The sequence below is a fragment of the Lepidothrix coronata genome, unplaced genomic scaffold, assembly GCF_001604755.1.
Source record: "Lepidothrix coronata isolate B3197 unplaced genomic scaffold, Lepidothrix_coronata-1.0 Scaffold58, whole genome shotgun sequence".
NCBI classification, from domain to species: Eukaryota; Metazoa; Chordata; class Aves; order Passeriformes; family Pipridae; genus Lepidothrix; species Lepidothrix coronata.
The window spans coordinates 2,424,347-2,430,346 of record NW_016690238.1 but is presented as its reverse complement, the minus strand read 5'-3'; positions in this window follow the sequence as shown (position 1 = coordinate 2,430,346).

The window sequence follows — 6,000 nt, the reverse complement described above, 5'->3', positions numbered from 1 at the left end:
GGGTGAGGTGTGTTGTGGCAGAGAGAAGCCACAGCCATGGAGCTTCCATACAGGTCTGTGCAGGTATGAGCAGTGCAAAGCTGGAATGAAGCCTCAGTTCCTCAGCTAAAATACTGCTGAGGTTGGTAGTCCTCAAACAGGGAGCATGTATGGAAGTGTTTTGAGCAGGGATGTGTGCCTGGGGTGGTTTGCAGAGGCAGCTTGAGAAGGTCCTACAGGATTCCCTTGGTTCCACTGATGGAGCTGTTTCTGAGGCTTCACTCGATATTTCATCATGTCTGTTTGTAAAACACAGCTCCTGAGAGCTGTACGAGCACAGAGAGCTGTGCAAGCACGTTGTGAGGGCAGGAATGAGCTGCAGGAGGGGCTGGCGTGGAAAAGGGTGGTTGTGAGAGGAATTTTATGGGCTTTGTGTGGCCGAAAATGGTACTTTCTGGACCCGTGCCCTGGGATTTCTAGTCAATGGTTGGCAAGAGCTCTTGGGATCCAGCTTTTAGGTGATGGCCTAAACCCAAAATGTGTAGAGCCATCCTTATTTCCATTGCTTGGAATATGAAATTGTAGAGACAGTGTGAATAACCACTCGCCCAAACCAGCCATTTAGTGCAGGGCTGGGCACTCCTGGTCACCAGCACGTTGCTTTTCTCCACGCAAGTCTTATCCCGCACAGATCTTGGTGCTTTGCAGGAGTCTCCCCTCTCCTGGTCCCACCGTGTCTGTCAGTCCAGGTGACAGTCTGTGGTAGGGTCTGTCCTGCCCACACGGCGTGTGGGGGCTGCTCCCCCAAGACTGGTTGTTGTGAGTCTTCGTTAGTGGTTGACTTGATGAGGAGGGCCTGCGGGGAGGCCGGAGGCGATTCCTGCTCCAGGCACCCACTGTTTTGTGCCTGCTCCGACCATTTCATTTGAGATGTGAGTGACTCCTAGTGCATGTTCTGGTTGGAAATGACATGTGCTATAATTCCCATAGCAAAAAATATACTTGTGAATGCGTTCCTGGGAAGAAGTGGTGAGTTCAGATGATGGCTTTCAAAAATCCTCCCTCGCTGTTTGTACAATGACTTTTTTATTTATGTGAAAGTACAGCTCCTGAGAGCACCCTAAATTTGAGATGAGTTTGGTAAAAGGTTTTTTCAGCTGAGAGATGAATTTCTCATAGTAAAACACTTTGTTTTGGATCTGTGAAGCAGTTTTACGTTACTTTTTGTCCAGATTTCCCTGGAATGAATCCTTTCTCTTGGATATGACATAGTTTAGAAAAGTACTTGGATGCTTTGATACAGAAAGTGTTTTTTGGTTGGGAACAGCCTGAGGTACTTTTGGGAAGGGAAGCATACTCATTCAGCAGTCTAGGATTAATACATCTCTTCCTGCATCCCTCTTAGATGCCAGCTGGTCACTGCTTTACAATTCCATAGCAGTGGTCATCCAGGCAAGGAAAACAAATCATGTGAAGTGACCCACTGCAGAGTGTAACTACTAAAACCTGGGGAATTGGGCCCAGCTTCCTCAGTGTGATCCTTACCCAGCTGCAGAGATGTTGGGAGGCCCCTCATGGCCCTGGTCAGTCTGACTGTACCTTAAATATCAATGCACTGTGATTAAATTTGATAAAAATCAAACCAGGAGATATTTCAATGCAGAAGTAACACCTTCCAGTGAAAAAGGAATCCTTCTTTCAATTTGCAGTGTGCAACGATGTTATTGCCTTGTGACTTTTGCTGTAGATTATCTGGGCAAATATACTTCAAAACAGGTTTTTTTATCTTCTGTGCCGCAGGCAGGTGTTAGCCCTGGTGTGCAGGAGAGCAAAGAGAACTCTTATGGGGAAAGGTGGAGCCTGTTTTGGGGTATCAGTGTCTTCACCAGGCTCGCAGGGTGGATTGTTTTCTGGGATGTGGGAGTGGGGTGGGTGTGAGTCATGCCTTGCCCTTGTCATTCCTTTGTTTCCTGAGCTGTGCTCACTTGTCTTTCCGAGCGCAGGATGTGGCTGGCTTTATTTGGAATGTTACAAGCATCCCCGTCTGAGTTAATTGACCAAGACAAATTTTGTTAAAAAACCTTGACATTAATAATGAGAAATAAGAGCTGGGAGGTAAAACACACGCTCTCTAGACATGCATTAGCAGTACCCCCACCCTTCCAGACTCCTCCTGAGGTACTATGGCAGAGAGCTTAGGTCAGTTTTAAAATTAACTTCTAGTCCTCGAGGCAGCCTTTAAATAGAGTATTTGAGCTGTGACTATCACCACTCTTTTTAGGCTGTATAAGGGAGGAGTGGAAGAGCTCAAGCCCAGAGAATTCCATAACTCTTGGTGACCGATCTAATGACTGATGCTGGGCAGACCCTTCACCTCAAACCCCCAGGTCCTGCAAGCTGAGCTGGGATATGGTGCACTTGGTAGCACCAGGAGTGGGAATACTCCTGAGGCCATCAGGACAGCAGCAAAGGGAACATCTTCATTTGCTTCTGGAAACGGGCAGAAGCCTGATGTTTCGGATGGCTCCTGCCCAAAGTCGCGGTGCTGTCCTGGCCTCTCTTGGGACGCTGTGCTCCCTTGCCTTCTCCTGGTGGTGTGGGCCTTGCAGGCGATCCATCAGCCCCCATCTTTCCTGAAGTGGCAGGACTGCAGCTGCACATCTGATCGATAGCACCCAACCTTGACATGGAATCAGTCACTCGTGGCCAGCTCATTACTGCTGGCTGACCGTTTGCCTGCAGCAGCCTCTTAATAGCCTTGCCCGGCTGCTGCCGAGTCACAACAGGAGTGTTTAGCAGTCTTATTTACATGCAGCATTTCACCAGTCCCTCCTTCCCTTGCTCACAGCTTGCCATCTGCTCCGGAGCCTCGGAGGAGACGGGGGCTGTGGAGTGGGGACAGACGGAGGTTTCAGAGTGGGGACAGAAGCATCGTGCCTGTGCTCTGTCTCTATGGTGACCGAGTGCCTTTCCTCGTAGTGGCTGGAGGGGAGAGGGGGGTTGGTGCCAGGCCTACCCATTTTAGGCCTTCTCTGCTAAAAACCTTTCTTTCTCCAGAAGATTTTGGCATTGTGCTTGGCTTTTATTCTGGCTTTGGAGCTGATTTTAGTTATAGCTATTTTAATCCGCTGTGTTTCAGTCATCTTGTCTCTGTGTTTGCACTCTCCAAGGGGCGGGGAAGGTTCAGGATGCTCTTCCTAGAGAGCAGCTTTAAAATGGCAATTTATTATTTATAAATTGGGGGATTGGAGGTCTGGGAGTGGAGTTCCTGTGAGTCTATTAGCTGGGCAGGTTGTGCCCTGTGTCACTGCAAAATGCTGCTCTCATTTTTATCAGCAGCAAAGTCTTAGACTTGACTCCTGACCTTGGTTTTGAGCCATTAATGATCTCTGAAGGAAGAAATGCACTGACACATGCACTTTGGGGGATATTTGGTACATCTGTTAGCATGCCATTGATTTCCATGAGCAAACTCATGACTATATAGGAGTTTTTTAAAATAGCTTTTACTTAAACTGGAGTCCGAGTTTCAACCTTGGCCTCTGATTTTCATGCAAAGCAACAATTTCACCCTTGGGAGTGAGGATGAGGATGATGGTGAGAAATGTGTGTGTGCAGGCAGCAGGGCTGGAGAAGCAGCTGACCTTGGACAGGTGGACAGCAAGAATGGAATGGGAAAAGGACTGGAAAGCAGGGGAGGGGGCATTTGAGACAAGTGCTGTTGGTTATGTGGCACTACCAGGGACCTCTCCTCCTCTTCCTCCTCATGCAGTCTCTTACAAGGCAGTGTCACTGGCCAAGGCAGCTGTGGCAGAAAACCCAGGCAGTATTTGTGTGTTTGCTGCTTTGCTGGCTGTCGTGGCAGTTGTGATCCTTGTTTGTGGTACGGGAACCCCCGTCTGTGGCACTGCAGTGGCACAGAACCGAGATGCAGCCCTGCCCTCAGACTCCTGACATGGGCACTGGGGGTCAGACCGATGTATGTGCCATCCTGCCAAATGAAGTCGATGTTTTTGTGAATCTTAACTAGTTCACTAAATTACTTCAAGTGATTATCCTGTTTCTTTCCTGATTAGGGAAAAATCTTTAAATACATACAGGGTGAGACTATTCTTAGGCATTTGGGGAGGAACCAGCAGTGCTCTGGAATGAGCTGTGTTTAAGATATCTTTACTCTGGTGTAAAAAGATGGGAAGGCTTGCTCCAGGAAGGTTATGGGCAAGGAATGTTTTCTAATCTTGTGTCTGGAACTACTACCTTAGGGCCCTACTTTATTTTCAGTGGTGAGAAAGAAATGAGTGGTTTAATTTCCTTCTTTCAGTGTGTCATGGTTTCACTCCAGCCATCAACCAAACAGTGCAAGCAGTGTTTTGAGTACTGAGGTGCCCTGTCCACTGTGTTTGATGCCAGGAAGGGAGAAGCCCTTTGCCCAGATCTTGAGCTTGGTGGGGATTGGAAATTGGAGAAAGCTGGCAGCCAAGTATTTTCCTTCTTGTCAGGGTCTGTGCTCAAGAAGCTGGCAGACTCTGGGAGCTTTGCCTCTATAAAGGATCAGGGGCAGATTTATCCCTTATGGTGTGGGACAGCACATCTGCACTGCACTCTGTGTGCACAACAGGGACATGAGGTACCTGACTCAGTGAACTAAGGTTTTCATGTGCCTTTCCATGTGGAAGTAGATACAGTGTTCCTGGGAAAGCTGGGTCTCTTGGCATGTCTGACAGAATACTGCCAGCCTCTGGGGAGAGGGCTGAACCTTGCTGCTTGCCTGGTACAAAGATCAGGCTTGTGCAGGTGCAGAGCTCTCCCAGCTCTCAGCTGCAGACCCCGTGGAGTCACCAGCGCTCCCACCAAGGGAGAGGCTGCGGCGTGGAGCTGTGTTAGCTCACAGGATTACAGAGAGGATTATGGAGGAGAGACTCTGAATGCTGAAATCACAGCACTTCAGTCAGCATTTGTTTCCTACCAGGGCAGTCACTGAGGTTTGAGGCACAGCTGTAGGATGCTGGGCTCAGCACAGCCCCTGCACCCACCTTGGCCCTTGGGCCTCTTCTGTTACTTGTCTGCCCTGCACTGAAGGACTCTGTCCTCCCAGCATTTGCTAAAGAAGGAGAGTTTTGTGTTTCAGGATAAGATTTGTAGGCCTCTGTTTCCCCTCTTGATTTCAAGTGCTGGATATATGGTTTCAGAGGTGAGGACTTTGTGCTGGCTTCTCTTGTGTACAAATGTAGCTCCAGAGACCTGGAGGACAAAGGCAGCCTGCAATGGCTTTGCAAACCAACTTCTTTGCAGCACAGACCACCTGCGATGCAGCTGAAGTTATTTATTGTGTTTCCTTCCAAAAAGTTCCCCCTGTCCAAGCTGGAATTCTCTGTGGGGTGAAATAAAAATAGATCATCTTGACTTGTTGCATCTTGTGTAATTTCCTGTATTTTGTTCCCCTTGGAAAGGTTTTTGGGATAATAAAATATTCCTCCTTGTCTGGAAGGATGGCATGAAGATAGGATGGCTGGGCTGGGTGTAGAGAAAGCCAGGCTAAAAAGTCCTCTCACTTCCCATGAGGCCAACTGAAGTTTGGCATCTTCTGGGGGTGCCAGCAGCCTGATTGACGGGCAGGAAATGGGTGAAGGCGGTTGGAATATACATATTTTTTTATTCCAGAGTCAGAAATTGAACAACCAGGTTATTAGGCTTCTAATCTTTGTGGTTCCAGCAGCTGGGATAGTGCGTTCTGCCTGTAGGCTGGGCACTCTGGAGCCAGTGGGGCTACACCAACACATGTAACACAGCACTGGGATAACAGTGCTCCTCCTCTGACTGAGGCTGGGAAGGTCTGTGCAGTCCTGGTGGTGCAGGGTGATACATGACATTAGGTCTGAGCAGCTGTCTAGTCCATCTCCTCCTCAGCCAGCCCTGAGCCCCCTCTGCAGCAGTAATCCAGATGCAATCAATCTGGCGCTTTCAAATATTTATAAATCATTGATGGATTTTTTTTGAAGTTTGAAGTTGTAGCTTTCATGG